This window comes from Manis pentadactyla, chromosome 4, assembly GCF_030020395.1.
Source record: "Manis pentadactyla isolate mManPen7 chromosome 4, mManPen7.hap1, whole genome shotgun sequence".
Classification (NCBI taxonomy): domain Eukaryota; kingdom Metazoa; phylum Chordata; class Mammalia; order Pholidota; family Manidae; genus Manis; species Manis pentadactyla.
Window position 1 is genome coordinate 84550905 of NC_080022.1, and position 13126 is coordinate 84564030.

The following is a 13126-nucleotide window of genomic DNA, read 5'->3' on the forward strand; positions in this document are numbered from 1 at the left end:
GTGGAATACCATGTAGTGAACAAATTACACCTGCATGCAACAATTTGATAAACCTAAAAAACACAGCCTTCAGTGAGAAAAGCAAGTTACAGACACATAGACAATGATACCATTTATAAACCTTGAAATATAGAGAGAGATAATTTCTGATAGAAACTATTTGAAAAGCAAAGGAAGAATAAGACCACAATTCAGAGTATCAGTTAACTTTTGAGGTTGGCAGGGAATGGGATTTGGAAGAAAGCATATTTACAGCCTCACTGATATAGGTAATATTCTATCTCCTGAGCTGGCTGGAGGGTTTGTGACTGTTTTATTTTCATACTTTTGTGATTTTTAAGTATCAAATATTTTATTGTTGTGCAGATGAAATAAATAATCACATATCAATTTTTGAATATATTATGTAATAAAACAGTTGTAAAATTTAAAGATTAGTTTTAAAGTCATGTCTATTCAATGGAGCAAGGTATATCATTAATTACTGATAAAATTACTCAGGAAAATGAATTTTAACACTTTCATTACTAAGTTTTATTCACTGTAGCTCTTGAGATTTGGTCTACTCAGAAAAGATCATACCTTACTACTCTGAACCCTCTAGATTATCAAAATCAAGAAAATAATTATTTTTAAAATGATAAACTTTGATTCAACTTAGTGGTCTGCTTTCCAATTCACTTCAATACTTTGTCAATATAGAAGGGGTATATAGTATATCCAGGGAAATTTGCCATGTTTTATCTAATTGTGTTCACTAGTGTGTCTATAAGTGAAATTACCAGTAAATGTATAAAATTTTCTTAATGTAGAAGAATATTAGCATTGCTAGATGTCATTTAAATACACTCCTTTGAATTGCATGTCGTATATATAGAGAGAGAGAAAGCGAGAGAGATAGAGACACTTCCACTGCCGTTCCTGCAAACCATTAGCAGAGTCTGTACACACAGCTGTAATATAAGTAATAAGGTCAGAGAACACCAAGACGATGTGCTAGCCTGTTCATTTTACTCCTACATCCTGCCTGAAGTCCATGTATCGCTTATATCTTAAATATACACAGGCATTAAGAGATACTGTAATGATTACTAGCTGATGCCTATCAGACCTTGAGTTTTTCATTTATTAGACGTGAGATCTTGGCAGGTTATTTATAATCTCTCCACCACATTTTCTGCATTTAAAAAGTAGAGATAATGTTTTGCCCCAAGTGAGAGCAGATAAAATAATATATGTGATGTTTGTAGCACAATGTCCTGTGTATTTATTGAAAGCACTCAATAAACTGTAAGCTGTTGTCATTATTACTATATGTTTTAGGTAGTGCTTATACCTGTGACTAGTTTCCTTCTCAAAGGAAACAGTGCTGGTGTTATTTTAAACTTATTTAAGATTTTATGCTCTATAAAATCATGTTTATATGTGTGGAGATTGGAAATAAAGGAACAATCAATGTATCAGTTTCAGCTGCAAGAAACAGAAAACTCAACTAAAAGTGGCTTAAGCAATAAGGAACATTTATTGCATCACATATCACAAATTCTTTTATAAAGGTAGGGTGGTACTGGGTTGCTTCAGAATCTTTTTTCTGCAACCCTTAGTGTATCCATTACTCTCCAGCCTTATAAGGTGGCTGCAGTAGCTTCTGATAATTTCACACAAGACTGTTCATAAGTTGGATAAAAAGTGTCTGAAAAGTATGGAAAAATCTTCCTAGAAGATGTTGTTTGGGGACTCTCTGGCCACAACTGCATTACATGCCCCTAGAATTGGGGCTGGAAAGCTAAGGTGGTGACGGACAGTATTTGTCACAGTGAGGATGTGAAGCAGGACTTGGAAGTAGCATTGAAAAGGCTAATTAATCAACAAATATTTACTGTATCACATCTAATGTGTACAGAGAGCTATTTCTATGAATAGCTGGGGAAAATAAAAAGATAGAAATATGTCATTAAGAAGAAAATGGAAAGATTTTCTTTATATTAAAAAAGCAATTATTAGAGACAGAGTAAAAGAGAAAAATTACAAAATTATAAAATAATATGATCACATTATTTCTATAAAAACAAATATCCTTATCTATACATATTTCCTCTTTATCCTTAACATTTCCCACAAGGGAAATAACACTCATTTTAGTTTCAGTATTAGCATGCCACAGGGTTTGAAGAAGTTCCTTCTTCTGATGGTTGCCTGGACACTAACATTTTTTTAAAAAATGGGGGACCCTAGAAAAGCTACTCAATTTGCAATTCAAGAAGAAAACTATACTGACAAACTAAGCACTTAGCATGTATATATATATTACTATACTAGACTTTTAGGCTTACTGATGAATAAGCATGAAAACACTTACACAAACAGAGATACCATACTTTAGTTCAAAGCCATCACAGGAGCTAAAAAATTCCTTTGTGTACATTTTTGAATTTTGAAAATATTGATGATTTATAATAGCATGTATTGAATCAAAACGGTCATCAGGAGAGTAACCAGTAAATATTTAATGGATTTGTGAACATTAGGCTTATTATTTTTAACTTGTTTCCATTATAGGTAAAAAGGAATATTGAAAAAAAAATTGCAGTGGTGGTTTTTGCTGAAGACACCATGTTTTAAAGGCTCTGAACTCATAAAAATTTTAAAGCTAATAGCAACCTTATAAATTATTTCATCCTGCCTCCTAATTTTACTAATGAGATGCAGGTAAAAAAGAGGTTGAGTGACTTCTCCCGGCTCAGGCAGCTGGCTTGTACCTTCTCAGCCTGCTTGTACCTTTTCCACAAGCTCTTTCCATTTTTTCCCTCTAGTGTATTAGCATCCATCATTTTTTGCTCTTTCACTCTTGAAATACACGGTACCCTGAAACCAAAATTTTAAAGCAGACAAGTAATATATTTTGTTTAAATTTTAAACAACTCTGTCAGAAACAACTCTGCAGAAACAGTCTGGAGAAATGGATAATGTTTTAAATCAATTGTGCTTTCCCTCAGCTTTATTGAGGTATAATTGACAAATAAAGATTATATTAAGGTGTATAATGGATAATTTTACATACATGTGTGTGTGTGTATGTGTGTATATATACATATTAGGTTTATATTGCTTAAGTCATTATCTGATATCAACACATATGTGTATATATAGTGAAATGATTTCCACAATCAAGCTAATTAACACATCTTTCATCTCACATAGATAAATACCTTTATTTTTTCTTATGGTAGTGATAACCCTTAAGATCTACTCTATTAGCAAATTTCAGTTATACAATACAGTATTATTAACTATAGTCACTATGCTTTACATTAGATCTCCAGAATATATTCAGCTTATAACTTAAATTGTTAAATTGTGTACCCTCTGCCCGACATTTCCTCATTCTACCTACCACCCAGCCTCTAAAACCATCATTCTACTCTCTGTTTCTATGAGTTCAACTTTTTTTAAATGCCACATTTCAGTTATGCTTTTATTTGCTCAACTTTGGATTCTAATATCTGAGCTGATCACTTCTCTGATAGTTGGGAAATCTCACACCAATTCCATTCCTCACAAGCATATCATCCTCAATATTAGCTGAAGAATATTAAATAGTATAGAATAACCACCATAATTATAGAAGAATAACAGTGCAGAAAGTCAAAGTTGTTCAAAGCACCTTCCCTAAAGCTAAGGATAGTCCTTGTAGGGAGATTGGTCTGAATAAAGTATTTTATCTCTAATTCTTGGCCCTGCACTAAAATCTACTCCCTCTCCAAACTCGAATGTTTCAAGGGGACATGGCCCAACCTTATCTTAGGAATACACCTCTGTTAGGTTTGTATTGCTTAAGTCATTATCTGTTTGATATCAGCACATCCTTTAGACAATTCCCTCCTGGTCTCATTGCAGTTCATGTCCATTTCAAAATCAACCTGCTGTTTTCCCTTCAGAGATACGTTCTTTCAATAAATATTAGTTAAGCACTTGGCATATTTCCGGTGTCCTAATAGGCTGTAGAGATACTTTGGTGAGCAAGAAAGGAACAATTTCTTTCCTTACAGAGCATTTAGTTCAGCAGGGAAGACATGCAATTAAACAGCTAAACTTAATGGACTACTTGCTCTGACCTAGAAATTAGGGAGTATGATGAAAGCACATGACAGAGACATCTAATATAACTTCCAAAAGAGGTTCTTCTAAACTGGACTCCGAACAGTGAGTAGGAAACTCACAGGCAAAATGGGGCAATTTCATTTTTACTGTTGTGTTTGGTAATTCTTCCTTATTAGTTTTTCAACAAAATTGTTCTTAAAAGAGTATTTAAAAATCTAAAGTTTTTCTTTTGGAAACCTGGATTGAACTTTTTCTCCTGAATTTATTTGCCACATCTAGATTGCTCCACTTCCTGGAACTGAGTCTTACTATATGAATTTGATTTCTGCTTAGAATCACATGGGGTAGTATTTAAATATGAAGATTTAGGTATCCACCCTAGTTTGCTGAAACAGAATCTCTAGGAGTGTAAGAAGAGAAAGAGGGAGAACTCAAATTTGCATACTTCTCAAGTCCCCCCCTCATACACACTAAAGTTTGAGACTTATTGGCTACCATCATTGAGTGTATATTCAGAATGTAACTAAAATCCTCTTCCCCAATTTCCTTCTAATAGCCTCAAAATGGAGTGTATGTGTCTTTTCAAGGAAAACTATTCCTAGCCATCCAAATGCCAAAAAACTACCTTGATTATTTCCCATTATATTACCTAAGGCACTATGTTTGTGTACAAGCATTTCCTGGGACTAAACTGACACATGCCTAGGGCAGTCACCAGTTACTGTGGCTCTCTTACTTGTAGAAGTAGGAATTAGAAAGGTCAGTTTTCAAAATTTCTGCATAGCCTATCTGGAGTTGTATATTTTTATCCAGGAAAACAAAATCACAGTTACTATAAATTACTAGCCTCTGGCCAGTTCAAAAAACTGGAGCAAAGTTTATCAAAGTACCCTAGAGTTTCTGACCCCAAATCCCATGTTCTACCAACTAAATCATCTTGGTGCCAACGTATATTGCATAGAACTATTGTATTAGTTAGGATAAGAGTACCCTACTGAAGAAAAAAAAAAACACCCAATGATAATTCAGTGGCTTAAGGAAGATTCAAGTTTATTTCTCATGTTAACAGTCTAAAATGAGTGATCCAACTTGGAGTATCTCTCTGTTCCATAGGGCTTTTAAGTGACTAAGGTCCTTTCACTGTGTACATCTCCATTCTCTAGAACATTCTACCTGTCTGTGTGGTAAAGCAGTTAGTTATTGGTTCCAGTTAGCGGGGAGAGGCATGAGAGCGTAAAAAAGCCCAAGAAATGCATACATCACTTACATTCGTAGTCTGAAAGTGAAAACCTAGTGTTGTGGTCACACATAATGAGAACGGGCCCACAAATGTCATCTCTAGCTGGGTGGCTACATGCCCAGCCCCAACTGTATTACTGTGGGAAAAAGGAAGAACAGATATTATTAGTATAAGCACCAATCTTCATAACTGTGCTTTAGAAATGTAATCCAAATAGTATTGCTTTTGCCATAAAAGAGTTCATTGACCCTGAGAAAATTGAACATATCTTTTTCACGATCATAGGACTTTATTAGTTAAACAAGAAATAAGGCTTTTTAAAAAAATAAGTCTGCCATTTTTCTGTTGCCACTTAACAAGCCACCCCAAAACTTACTGGCTTTGAACAGGGATCTGCAAACTTTTTCTGTAAAGGGCAAGACAGTAAATATTTCAAGCCTTGCAGGCCATACAGTCTCCATGGCAACTATTCAACTTTACCTTTGTAGTGTGAAAGCAGTGGTATCTGTGGAAAGAAAATGGAAAGAAAGGACAATACACAAACAAATGAGTGTGGCTGTGTTGCAATAAAATCTTATTTCCAAAAATATCGGGTGTTTTGGATTTGGCCTATGGGCTGTAGATAGGTTGACTTCTGACTAAAAACAGCTATCCTATTTTTGATTATGATTCTGTGGGATGATAAGTAGTTTCCAGTTAGCAAACAGGCCCTCTGAGGCTGAGTCATGAAGAATGGCTTGGTCGATCCTGGTATTCGGCAGCATGGTTGACCCCGGGGAGCCTCACCTGGTATGGCTCATCTCCATTCCATGTGGTCACTCATTCTCCAGGAAACTAGCTTAAATTTCTTCACATGGCGGTCTCAGGACAGCAAAGACAGTAAACCCTAACATGCAAGTGTGTGTCCAACCTCTGCTTTCATCACGTTTGCTAATGCCCTTTTGGCCCAAGAAAACCTCTTAGCAACACTGGATTGAAGGGGCAAAAAACTTTGTACCACAAAGTCTTTGAAGTAATAAAAGTCATTACAATTTAATTCAACTCCAACAGTTTCTTTTCCTACTACTAAATTACTGGAATTTTAAAATATTTTAACAAAAAGAGGGTATTCATACTTCGAGCCATAGTGGAAAATGTGTATGCAAACTTATTTTAAGATATTATAAAAATTATATTCCAAAGTCAGAGAAATGAAACAAAGATTTTAAGAATAAGTATTTCAAGTTGAAGAATACCTAGGTGGGAGTGATAGACAACTAAGCAGGGTTATCTCCAGACCATTTAATCTTTTCTTAATTTTCTTATTCCTGCAGTGCCTTCCTTTAAAGTTTCAGGGTATACACACTGCCTGTCATCTTGATAGACATAGTGGCTCTGGCTCAGAAATTTTCTGTTTGAGCTTTCCAAACAGTGGGATGTCTAGCCAGCATCAGTCTTCATATTAACTTATCAAGAAGTTTTGAAGAACTGAAGACATGGATTAAATTTAATTCAGGAGTTGGTGTGTTAAAACCCCAAGAGATGCTCTTGGGCTTCTATATATGAGTCACTGTAGGAAACAGAATTTTTTTTTAACTAGTCATACAGAAGAAATTACTATACAAGTATTAGGAATTATTTATCTTTACAAAAATATAATAATATATAGGAGAAACCATTTCATTTATAAAGTGAGTGAAGTAATTTTTATGAACTCTCCTCTCCTGAAATTTTGATGAACTAATTGAAATGCTTTCTAGTGTGTTAGAATAGCAAAATTGTTCTATGTTCCTGTGTAACAGGCTGAATTAAAATACTCGAGTGCTACCATTATTGATATTTACTAGGTACCAGAATCATATGAAATATATCATCCATTGAAAGGTCTACAAAACGCTATGAGAACCTGTCAAGTCTGTTTTTAATTTTCAGATAAAAAAAAAACAAAAAAATCAAAAAAACTAAAGCTTAGAAGGATTAGGGAATTTACCTAATTCCCTAAGATGTAGTGGTGTATTGGTAAGCCGACACATGGGGAATAGGCTCTGACTCACAGTGCTTGCCAATTGTAAGTGTGTAAATAATCTCGATTTGGCTGATTTCAAACTACCAGTGTGAGGTCACTGAACATGAAGTTGGGAGGAGATGCACATAATCAGGTATTGTGAGCCAGATGGAGGTGGCTGTGGCAAATCACTGCCAAGATCATAAACATAACAGGAAGTTGGGCAGCCAAGATTTGAACTCCTGGTTGCCTACAAAGTCTATCATTTAACCCATTATCATACAATAATGCCTCTTAATATAATAAATTACTCACCTGATATATTACAAAAATTATGAATGTCAGTAATATCTTTAATCTCAGATACGTAGATGCTTCTTTATTTTCTTTTGGAAATACAGGAAATATTCTCTCAGAATTATTCAATAGTCATATGTTAGAGGACAAAATATGTGCTCCTCTATCACCATTTCCAGTATACTTCCCTTTCCATTTTTATCTTAAACTTCCACAATTTTAGCTAGTCTTGCTTGTTCATATTTCCTTGTCACTTTTCATTTTCAAATCCTTATGTTTAGCCCTCAACAAATTACTTTGCTGTTTCAGACTGTTTGCTACTTTCTTTTCATTTTCATGGTTTTTTTTTCCTACCTTATAGCATAACTTCACATGGCTGCTCTTTAGACCTTCAAGATTTTGACATTCCTGGTTTGAGCAAATAAGTAGAAATATAGAAGTTTAATTACTAAAATAAAGTAGGTTCATACTTTGAGAATTATTTAATCTCAATTATTAAAAATTATTTAAGGGTCTCAGAGTATCCTCATCTGTAAATGGGGATAATAATAGTACTTTCCTTGTATTGTGTGGGTGGTTTATCGATTAAAAAAAAAAAATACCCAGGAGCTACTGGAGAAACAAATACCGTGTGTCTGAGATGAAGGTATGGATGATGCCTTGAGAATGGATGAGATCTAACATTTCATGCTTATGAAGAACATAATTTGATGATTGATGGGAACATATCTCAAAGATTTGAAAACAATAAACTTTTGAAAGTAATGGCATTTTTTTTTTACACCATGAAAGAAAATTGTACTTGGGTACTTTCTTTGTATCACAGGTTTTTTACTAAAAATTTCCATCCTGTGTTAAGATAATTAAGATACTCATGAATACCATTTACAATTACCATGGGTTGAAAGAATGAAAAATGAAAAAAAATTATTTTTTCCAAATATTCTTATACATCTTAAGCTTTTTTAAAAAAAAGAAAACAATGAACAGATTAGTATTCATTTATATCTGATTGGTAAGAGGAAATTAGTGGAAGCATACCTGTGATGATAGATCAGTGCGTATTTATACTATGCCAGAGCAAATGAAAGTATTAAAACTTATCAGAATTTTCATAATTTCTTAAAATGACTGAATTGAAGTGAGTGGATACCCCGCAAGTTTTTCTCATATACTTCTGCAGAAAAATGAAAGAAAAAAATTAGGTTGATTTTTCTTTATGTAAAACGAGCCCCATTGTTTATTTTCTTCCCATGCAAAGACAGGTTATATACTGTGAAAGAACTAACTTAAAAATGATAATTCTCACCATCAAGAAGTAAAACAAAAATCTTACCCTCTTTTTGGTGTATTATTCTTGTGGGTTCATGACAAAATTCCGTGACATCTTGATTTTCCATTGAAATTAATATTTTTATTATGCAGCATATCCTAGAGTTTTGAAGAGTTGTACAGAGTGGTGAATAGGGGAAAGGTTTTGGTGTTTTTGGCCTGGTGCATTTTCAAGTACATCCAGACAAATGAAGGTAAATAGGAAGCAGAGATAACTTAGATTAAGGTTTCAATGTAATAAAACCAGCAAAAGGAATAACATTGAACTCTGAATCAGGAAATGAGCCCATGAGTGAATTAGATTTTAAATAGTGGTTAATTATAATTAAACTTCAAACATAATTTGTAAAGCATGTATCAGACTATTAAATAGATCATTTAACAAAGTTTACATTTTGCATCTTCTTATTTACTTCTCCTTCCTCAACTTCTTTTCTAACATTACAGTTATATTAGAGAAAGCCATTTCATATGTCCAATAGAAGATAGTTTAAGACTGTAATAATGTTAGGACTTTGAAGGGGAGGAAAATCACTGACTTAAAGTTTAACCAATGTCCTTCTAATAAATGGAAAGTACTCATGATGAAAGTACACCTGCTTCAACATCAAGAAAATAAATCTATTGAACACACTACCTCTGTTCTTTTCAAAACCAAAGGAATCTTCTTTATGCTTCCAATGGCTTTACTTGTTAAATTTCATCATTTAATAAACAGCATGTGCAACTTGGCAATAACATTTATACAGGCATTTGTCCCTCTGCAATTATAAAACTTGAATTTTCTCTCTGTATAGCATATTACCATGTAGACTAACATGTTGTTTCTCTTCAAATATTGGTAGTACCATAAGGTGTGAGTTTCAATTATTAAAACATGATAGTTGAGAGCTTTATTTTATTTGGAGGAAAATATGGGGAGATATCAGTTTTTGCATAACATTTTGGACAGCAGTAAATCTAATTTTTCTCATAATTCTGGGTATATTTTTTACTGACCAGTAAAATTAGACATTTTGGAAGTTTCTGATAATTTATTTTATCTGTAAAAAAAGCTTCACTGATGAGTATTAAATATAAATACACTCTAGTTTAAACAGATTGTAAAACAGAAGTAGTGAGAAAGCTAAATAAATAATAAATCAAGTAAAGAAGAGTCAGGATTAGTCACAAAATGAAAATGAAAGCTCTAATAATGACAAAGTTGTGAACAAAACATTTAAAGAAAATGCAAGACACATATCTTAGATTTCTAAGTTTCCATTTCCTCAGAAATTTTCTGGGCTTCATTTTATTACTAGATTATGAAATCTAGCCTAATGAATATCAAGCATGCTGAACTCACCAGGAATGCTACCAAAATTATCTTACAACATAAATATCAATTTTGTAGGTCCTTAGTTTAATCACTCTGTTGTAAAGATGTTACATTTAAGAGTTCTAATCCTTCACTGTAGGCTACCATAATTCCTCAAACCTTTATTTATTTATGTAAACAACCCATTTCATTACCAGATCTTGCTTTTTGTCTTGAACATTTTATTTTTATATTCTAATTTTTATAGAACAGTAGAGAATGTTTAAGTTGACCATTTTTACTGAATACATGGTTTGTCATAAGCAATATAAATGAATACATTAATTGCCTTATCATACTTTAATCTGACAGATGGGTCCCCAGGCACAGAGCCTAACCTTTTATTTTGACACCTGCCATATTTTGCCAGCCCTGACCCTTTTTCTTTGCCAGACTGTTGCTGTGCTGTTCACCATGGTTGCACTAATCTGCAGCTTTTAAAAGGTATAATATTGGAACCCTTCTGAGAATCACTACTATCAATCAGCTGATACTACAATAAAAATTATTTCACAGATCCATCCAATATCCCTTCTCTCCTGTGATTTAAACACATTCTCTCTTATTTCTGTGACCTACTGGCTCAATAAGATTACATGCACTTGTTTTAATATAAGACCCTGTATTGTTAACCTCTGATAAAAGCCATTTAATTTAGTAGTAATTTAAAATTTAGAATTTATTGGAGATTTTAAAAAGTTACATTTTCATTTTTATACTGAAAGATATTTCTTTAGTACAAGGCAAGTATGCTATTTTAATACAGCTAAAGAGTTTTTAAAAATCTTAAGACATTTATTTAAAAACCAAACAAGCATCAGGGCAATAAAATACATATTTGGAATGCACTCAATCTCAGACCTGCACCTTTGATTTCTGGGGCAATTCCAGAAACCACTAACATGTGATATGTGCCTTGATTCATATGAACTAAAAGCACATGTCTGGTCCATTAGACAGTGGTCTGGTTCTGAAGAGTTCTGCAAATTGGAGGATGTACAGAGAGCAGATAAGCTGTGAAAAGTCATCCATTACTGAAATAATTTGATATTCATTTTAAGGGATTCCTTTCTTGAGCAAAATGAGACTATAGTTAACTATAGAAAATGTAATCAAACTTCTTTGGGAGTATTTGGAAACAGAAATTGCAAAGTAGACATATAGATAGATAGGAGATAATATTTGGTAGTAAACATAGTTTTTCACCTGAGTAACCCAGTCTGCCTTACAGTCTCACTGCAGACTGAAAGCCAGTTAGCGATGTGTACATGAACAACTTGCCTTTCAAATATGGCATCTATTGTTTCTGAAATAAGCTTCTTGGTATAAAGGGAGAAGCCTTGGACTATGTCTTAGTTAAGCCAAGTTTCTCAAGTAGTTCAGAGTCCCACTTATACTGTAGTTTAGGATATTCAAAGAAAATACTGTTTCATGCCTGGTGCTAAGGGATATTCGAGTTGAAAGGTAATCCTAGAGTTATAACAGCTTTTTATATCTCAGCATCAGCAGTTTTTGAATTGCTTGTGAGCCACAGATAATATGACTCAGCTCTATTTCACATCCTTTTTCTTCTCTGCCCCAGTCCAACTTGCACAACTTGGGAGTTTCTGCTAGATCATATTTTAAGCATGTTCAAAACCTTAGACTATCATAGAAAATCCTTTCTTCTCTTATTAGACCTAAATTCAGGGGCAAAAATTCTGACTGGTCTGGCTCATCTTTTCAAGCCTGGCCACAGTTCATAGACTGCTGGCTAGCCTACCCTTTGGTCCCAGTCAAATCAGCTGTAAATGTAAAAGCAGAGATCACTTGTGAGTAAACATAGCCAGTTAGATAGCAGACGTTCTGGATGAGGATGATTCTCTTAGAAGCGATTTTGTCATGATTGACAGACAGAACTCAAAGTGTGGTCCAGAGACTGGAGCTGGTCCATGTGCTATTTGCTACCCATCCGAAACAATAAGCTCATCTATTTAATGATACAAATACTAAGGACTGAAGATATTCAAAGGAAGAAGAGAGGATTTCATACTATGGTGATTAGAGGAAAGTTATACAGTAGGTAGGATTAATATAGTACCTTGAAGAATGGATGAGATTTGGAAAGGTAGGAAGGACAAACTAGGCTATTCTAGGCAGAATAAAACTCAAGCCAGAAGTGGAGTCAGAACATTTATGTATATGTGCATGAATATGTGTGGGTATTCCAGTAGATAAATGCCAGAAAATAAATTTTAAACCCTGAAAATTATATTTCAATTGACAATGTTAAATTTTTTGCAGTTTTCCTCACCTAAGTATGATATTTCCTACCTAAAGCACCTAAAGCATGATATTAAATTACTAAAACTTGCATTCTTGAAAAATAGAATTGCTTTTACATTTATATCATTTACTGTCACATATTAAATGCAAATGTTACCAATACAAAAAAATTTAACAAATCATTTTCTGTAAGTAAAATACAGTAATTTAAATTAAATGGTAACTTTTAAAAATCTCATAAACAATTCAAAGAATAAAATATTAGTATACTTTCCTGTGGATATCCAACATCTCAACATAAGGTAAAGAACAAAAGAACTGAATGTCAAGAGAATTTCTTCCCTAATAAGCAACTTTATAACCTTAGCAATACTATTACTTTACAATAGGGTCATAATAATTAAATTATAGAAATTATAGAGCATTCTGTAAATTTGAACCACTGTACAAATTAGTACTTCTAGAAAATTCCACCTAGTATGAGTGCCATTATTTTAATACAGAAGAGCTATGACACTGTTAGTGATGCTGTTTAATAGTGATTGCAATA

The 13126-nt window shown here is 33.4% G+C and overlaps 1 long non-coding RNA gene across 1 annotated transcript; it reads right to left on the bottom strand.

Annotated features, from left to right (window-relative positions):
- Positions 1-1478: 1478 nt before the first annotated feature.
- Positions 1479-9885, bottom strand: LOC118911627 (uncharacterized). The gene is made up of 4 exons (XR_008997067.1): positions 8664-9885; positions 5718-5846; positions 5369-5477; positions 1479-2865 (listed from the first exon to the last, which is right to left on the bottom strand). It is a non-coding gene; the product is annotated as an uncharacterized LOC118911627 (long non-coding RNA).
- Between the last annotated feature and the right edge of the window lie 3241 nt (positions 9886-13126).